The sequence below is a fragment of the Chaetura pelagica genome, unplaced genomic scaffold (genome assembly GCF_000747805.2).
Source record: "Chaetura pelagica isolate M959 unplaced genomic scaffold, ChaPel_1.0 scaffold47, whole genome shotgun sequence".
Taxonomy (NCBI): domain Eukaryota; kingdom Metazoa; phylum Chordata; class Aves; order Apodiformes; family Apodidae; genus Chaetura; species Chaetura pelagica.
In genome coordinates, this window is record NW_009954140.1 from 84431 (window position 1) to 91672 (window position 7242).

A 7242-nucleotide genomic window follows, 5' to 3' on the forward strand; every position below is an offset into this window, starting at 1 on the left:
CCAGTCCTCTTCCTCCACACCATTCTGCCCAGATTTTACCTCCAACACTCCTGCTTTGTGCAACCAATTATATATATATATAAATATTAAAACAAATGGTTATTTTCCATTCCTAGCTGGGGATGCACTGACCAGTTCTAGGGACCACAGTTAAGCCAGCCCAGCCAGCACCTGCCAACCCCATACATGTGCATCTTCCCTTGGGAATAGAGGGGACTTCCCACCACTCTCCAAGCAGAAGATGGTCTAATTGCATCTCCACAGCATGATGGGCACTGTGACTGGAGGTAGCAGGTGTGTGGGGTGAAGTTTGGACCCCAGGCACCTCCAGTTGCCAGGTTGGTATCAGGAGGTGGGTTTTGCTAAGATAGGCTGTGGTCAAGAGGTGGTTTCAGGTTTAAAGCTGCACCAGCAAGCCCAAGTGATAAATGTGGGTTGGTTTTGTTTCTGTGGGTTGGTAAGAAGTGCTGGGACAGGCCGGGTGCAGATCTGCATTTCAAGCAAGGTTTTTTTCCCTGCAGCCCTGCCGGGTGTTGCCCACGCCTGCTCTCCTGGGTGAGTCAGCTCAGAGAGCTGCCATCATGAGACCGAGCTGGAAACTGGTGTTTCACCACCCTCCTTGCTCAAGGGCCGTTCCTGTGCTCCCCGAGAGGCCGCAACGGGAGGTGAAGAGACCCAGGCATCAGAGCTGGGACACGTCCCTGCCGGCCGGGGCGACGGGACCTGCTGCCTCAGGGTGCAGAGGGACCAGGACCCACCTCTGCTGCCTCCTGCCATTCCTATCATCTCCGGATTCTGGAGCAAAAGGTACTGGCTTGGATTCCATTTGTGAGCTGGATTCAGCAAATCCCGCCTTTCTAGACCTTTCCTTTCCCTTGCTCAACTCCAATCCCTCCTCCTCCTCCATGTGCTTTGCTCCCCAAGGGCTGGGCTCTGGCAGGGGCACAGTCACTCCCTCCCCTGGCACGGATCTGCTGCAATAATATTCCATGTTTTGGTGTCTGGGACCCCGGGGTGGTGTGGGGGGGTTCAACCCTCCGGCCTGTCACCCAAGCGTGCAGCTCCGTGGGGCTTGGTGGGCTCCTCAGGGGCCTTTAGCATTTGTGTGGAGAGAGGTGACAGTGGAAAAGCCACGAGGGGACCATTTTGGTGATGAAGTGGGTGGATAATTTGGCACGTGTGCCCCAGGATAGGCACAAAGCTGCTTTACACACCCTATGGACACTTCTGGTTATCCCAAGTGTCAGCCCCAAGTTCTTCCACCTTCATGAACATCTACCCTGGTCCCTTGGCTCACCCACCAGCTGTAGGTCCTGCTGCTCTCAGCTGCATGTCCCAGCAGATAAAATGGCCTTGAAATTCATGTCTCCTCCATGGGGGGATGATAAATCCTGTGGCCAACACGAAATTCATCTCCCTGGGAGAGGGAGGGGGAAGAAATATTTGCTGGGCGCGCGTTGCACGTGGCAGTGATGGAGAAAACAAACCTGCCACAAGGTGCTGGAGGCCAAACAAACAGCACCCAGGTCTAGACATGAAGAATGTGACCTCCTAAAGGACACAGCAGGCAGCTGCTGAGGGGGCTGTGCTGTCCCCATGCCTTGTGCCACAGTGCAGGGATTTGTGCTGGGATGGTGTCTGGGCAGGTCAGTCCCGTGTTCTGCATCCCTGGGAGGTGGCAGGGAAGTGGGATCAGGGTGGGCAGGACGTCGTGCTTTCCCCTTTAGGATGGCAGCAGCAGCCATCAGAGCTTGGCATCGTGGTGGCATTTCCTCCTGAGGGGCTGGGACTGGCTTGGTGAGGCCCCTCCAGGGTGGGGGCTGCCCCGTGGGCAGCGTGGCTGGAGTCCCCCTTGCTGCCCCTGCTGTGGAGCTGGTAGGTCCCATGTCCAACCCGTGCTCCTGCCGGGGCAAACCCGGCTTTCACAACTGCCCTGACCTGCGGGGGTGGCTGGAAGTCCCCTTGGCTCTTCCCAGAAGGATGGGGTTAGCCTTGATGTCTTCCAAAGGGGTGGGAGGTGCTGTCTGTCCCTCCCATCCTTCCCAGGTACCATCATTTTTTTGGTGAGGTGGTTTCAAAGCACTGGGGAGAGCGTGTGGGAGGAAAGGTTGAGGGGTCAGGGCAGGAATAACTGGAATAACAAGGAAGGGAAGTGACTGACATCCCTCCCGGGTATGAAATTGCCAATCCCTGAACCTGCAGCACCCAGAGAACCCCCCAAGGGGGGACACCCAGTCCAGGCAGCCCCTACGAGGGGGAGCAGAACTGACCCTGCTCTTGTTTTGAAACCACCATCTCTGAGCTCTGCTTCTGCTGCCCAACTCGGGCAGGCACAGCCAGGTTCTGCAGAGTCATTGGACCCCGTGTTTAAAAGGAGAAGTGAGGGAGGGAGGGACATGTTGAAATCGATCTTTTTTTTTTCTTTTTTTGACTCTTTGCCCATTTCCAGCCGAGAGGTTGACATAAGGCTGAGGGCAGCCTGCAGCTCCGGGATCATCAAGCCAAGAGGTAGGGAGATAAACTGCTGTTAATGCTTGTGGAGGGTCCTTTCATCTCTGTTTTTTTTTCTGTAAAGGGAAGATACTCTTTAAAAAGAGGGCGATCATGCTTGTTCTTTGGCGAGCTGGCCTCTCAGCAGCACCTGAAACCAGTGCAACAGTGAACTGGGGGCTTTATTTATACTGGGCCAGCCTGTAACTCCACAGGGGCAGAGAGCCCTGCAGCCAGTCAGGAAAAGGCATTTCCTTGGAAAGGAGTGGATGTGTGTGCTCTGTTGTGTTCACTCTGTTGTGCAAATCTATGGTATGTGCCCCTCGGTTGTTATTTTGGGGGCAGGTTGATGTTGTGGGGAGGGAGGGCAAGTTTAGGGAATGCTCATTATAGCAAACAAAGCCTCTCTGTAGGTCCTGACTGGATGTTTTGCAAGCTCCTGCCTACTTGTCCTGCAGGTTTGAGGCACTGGAGTTTTATTTGGACTTGTCTCTACGGAGTAGAAATCTCTGCTAATTCTGGAACTGCCTTTAGAGCTTTTGTTATTGTTTCCTGTACATAAGTAATTTGAGGTGGAACTATGATGAGATATGTGAGCTCAGTGATTTTTGTCACTGGTGTTCTGTGGAGCAGGTGGCTGCTGGTAAAACCCTGTTGGAGGGGAAGAATATTTGCTGCTCTTAAAACAGGATCACCAATAACTCTCCCCTTTGCACATGTAGAGGCTCAAAACTGTGAAGCTCTGGGGCACAGAGACCTGCTGGGCTGGGCCTGAGCATTTCCAGCTGGCATTTCAAACTGGCCCCGATCAGTGACCGGCTGGGGAACTGGTGGGGACAATGTTTTTTAGCCAGACACTTCCACACCGAAGCTGAACTTTTTGTCTCTACAACCTGTAAAACCCCAGCCCAGCCACCAGCTGCTGGCTGGACAGTGACTGCCTGGTGCTCAGTAATACTTGTGATTGCAGTGGGGTTTATTTCTTCAGTGTTACAGGGAGAAGGGAGGTGGATTTGAGGATTAACTAAACTCTTAGAAGTCATTGTCTCTGTGCTGGATGAGGTAAGAGACTTTTTTTTTTACCTCTGTCATTTTTTGTTGGCAAGAAGCAGCAGAAGGTGTGAGGAGCTCCATGTCCTGCTTTTATCTCTGAGGTGGCTCTTTGCTGGGCCAGATTTTTCTTTTGCAATCAAAGCTAAAAGCAAAGATGCCGGGAAGAATTTTAAAATGCCATCGTGCATGTTACATCTCTGCTTCCCCCTGACATTTTCCAGTGGAGCATGGCACTGATGTCCCAGATCAACAAGCAGCATTTGTGTGTGTCGTGGGAGGGGGGTGCAGGGTAGATGTCACCTCCTCTGCCCTGTCCCCCTTCATCAGCAAGGGAGGAGACATTTTGTTTGCCCAAGGTGAAGCAAATGCTCAGCTGGATAAAAGCAGGGCTGAGGCTGGCAGGGCTGGGCAGGCACCTCTGAGCATCTCTGCCAGCAAAGGGGATGGGGAGCTGTGGCTGCCCCATTCCTGGCAGTGTTGAAGGGCAGGTTGGATGGGGCTTGGAGCAACCTGGGCTGGTGGGAGGTGTCCCATGGATGGGGGGGCTGAAACTGGATGATCTTTAAGGTCCCTTCCATCCCATTCTAGCATTCTATGACCAGTCAACCAGCCCTTCCCTGGGCCACCCCCTGGGCTGTGGCTCTTCCTGGTGCCCACCCTGGCTCCCCCCACCACTTGCCAGCAGCGCAGGCGTTTCGATAGGGATCTGCTGCTGCCTGTGATAGGCAACTGCCTGCCGAGTTGCAATCAGATAAACCCTTTACAAGAATGAAAGCTGACAGTAAAGCACAAGCTTTAGATTCCATTTCCTGCTGCTTTTTTTTTGCTGTTTTTTTGGCTGGTTGTTTCTCAGTAACCAGCCCTTTCCCGGCACCGTCCCCAGCAGATGCACCAACCGCGTCAGTTCTCAGCCCCACCTCGCCCGGGGGGGCCGCAGGGATTTCCCACCCTGCAGTGTTTGCAGTGGGTTTCTTTCCCATGCCCCCCACCCCCCAGGCCTGGAGGTGACTTCTGCCTTCCTTGGGATCAGCACTTGCAGGGCACGATGGATCCCAAATCTCCATCGCCTCCCAGATCCTCCACATCCCCCTCCATTTCCCTGCTGGCCTTTGGGCTTCTTAGGGCTCTTTTTGCCCTCTCGCTCCCCATTCCTCGCCCACCAACAGCAGGGAGGGGTGGCTGTGACCCCCCTGCTCCTGTCACCCCCATCCCGGGGCTGTCCCGGGGCAGTGGGAGCAGGGCAGGGCCCCACGTCCCCGCACCCCGGCGGGGCCTGCGCACGTTTCCGCTCCTTCAAAATGGCCGTGGCCTGATAAGGCTGCGGTTTCCTCCGGCGTGTGAGGCAGGGGAGGCAGCAGCAGCAGGCAGAGCTGCTCCCCTGCCCTGTGCTGGGACCCCCCGGGATGGACCCCCAGCCCCCCGCCGGGACCCTGCCCGGGGAGGACAGCCCTGATGTAGGTGATCTTGACCCCCAAGGGGGGTGGTTTTTTGGGGGCTGGGAGAGTGTTTGGGGTGTCCTGGGGGAGGGCTGGGGTTGGGGGTTGGGTGTGGGACCCCAGGGTGAGGGGCTGGGGGATGAGGTTGTGAAAGGGGGATGAGGGAAACGTGTCCCTGTCCTGGCTGGGATGTTTGTGGGGGTGACATCCCTGTGCCAACCTGCCTCTGCCAGGCACTGCTGGGTGGGTCCCCAGGCTGGACAGCTGGGTTCATCTGTCCTGGTGCTGGTGTCCTCCCCACCAGGGACTTGTCCTCCCTCCTGAGTGTCCCCATCTCTGGCACGGGTGACGCTGCCACAGCTGATGGGATGGGGCTGCATCCTGGCGGGACTGGAGCCCTGCTGCTGGGCTGGACCTGGGGATCAGCAGCAGGGTGAACACCCCGCGGTCTCAGCTCAGCTTCAGCTCACCCAGTCCTGTGCACACACGGGTGGGCACAAAGCAGATCCCGGGGTCACCATCCCTGGTGGCAGAAGGGAGCAACAGGCTTTCTCCTCCCCCCCAAAAAAAAAAATTAGTGGTTCCTCTGGTTCCTCCCCCTGCTGCTCCACTGCTGGCCCAGGAGCAGCCACTTCTGCCTTGCTGAGAAGTAATGACAGCAGAGAAATAAAGTCTTTTTCCTGTCCTCTCTGTGCCTGTGACCCTGCTCTGGGGCTGCCTGTGCGTCAGTAGGGGGGCAGGATGATTTGGGGTGGAGCCCTGTGCCCTGGTGCAGGCAGGATGGAGCTGGGAGCAGCAGAAGGTGGATGGTGCCCTGGGCAGGGGCAGGCAGGAGCAGGGAGGGTCCCTCCTGGGTGCAAGAGGTGCCCACCTCACTGGGGCTGCTGAGCCAGCGCTGCCCCCAGCACCCACCAAAGAGGGGACATGGAGCAGATGGGAGAGAAGCAGCTCAAGGGTTAAGCTCACCCAGGCCTGGGATAGCTGAATTCAGCCCAGATGGCCGGGGGATTATGGCAGCCCTGGATTTGCCATCAGCAAATGTAACGTTCCAGGTCTGGCTGGTTGGTTTTGTTGTGTTGGGTTTGGGGTTTTTTCTCGGTTAGAGGAATTTTAAGGTCACTTTGAGGCCTGGGCTGACCCAGAGGAAGTGCTGGGCTGTCCAGCTGCCCCCACCTGCCCCAGCTGAGCCAGGCTCAGTGAATGTCTCTTGGCATGGAAAGGGCCAAACTGGTCTCAAATATTTGTATGAATTGTTTTGGTGGTGCCCCATTGCACTCCCAGGGGCTCCAACCATGGGAGTCACAGCAGGTGACAAGGGGACACTGGTCCCCCTCCCTCTGGCTGGGTCACCCAGCTCATGGTGGTGGCAAAGTCACTGTCACTCGACCAGGCTCTGCAGCAGGAAGGAGTTGCTCAGCTTGTGGTGGTTACTGAATCCAGGTGGTGGTTAGAGGAGCAGGACAGGCTCAGCCTCCATGGTGGGGCAGGCAGAGAGCTGGGGTTTGCCAGGGAAAAGGGTGTTCTAGACAGAGGTGGTTTGATCTCCCGGATGGAAAATGTGGAGTTGGGATGAGTAGGAGGTGATGTTGGAGGAGGGGGGACAATGGGGGCTTTGTGGGCAGTGGGACCTCCCAGCCAGCCCAGGGGCTGAGCACTGCTGGTGCTGGGCTGTGCCTCATCCTGGTTTAATTTAATTGACTTTTGGAAAGCAAATGCTATTCCTGGTCACCCTTCAAGTGGGGAATGGACCTTCAGCTCCACAACGAGCCAGGCACTGTTGCAGCAGCAGCACCACCACTTGCTTTTCTTTCTACCTAAGGGTCTCAAGTCACCAATCCCAATGGCTTTTTGGTGTCTCCTTGCCCATAACTGCCTTGCCCAGCCTGCAGCAGCTCACTGTAGTTTTGGCCTCTCCTTTGGCTGGTTTGCTCTTCCAGCCTGGTCCTGCTGGGCCAGCTAGCAGCTCTGTAGGGTGAGAGGTGGGTGGATGGCTTTTAAAGCCTCCTATGGGAAAACCCAAATTGCTGTTGCCATCTTCATCACTCCCTCCTCAATGAATAGGCCTTGGTGTTGAGGCGTCTGTGCCTGCCACTGTGAGGAGGGCATGACCTCTTAGCTGTGGGGTGTCATGGGATCCTTTGGGGCATCTCAGCCTGATGGGCTGTGGGTGATGACAACCCATCCTGGCCTCAAGGGTTAAGCTCACCCAGGCCTGGGATAGCTGAATTCAGCCCAGATGGCCGGGGGATTATGGCAGCCCTGG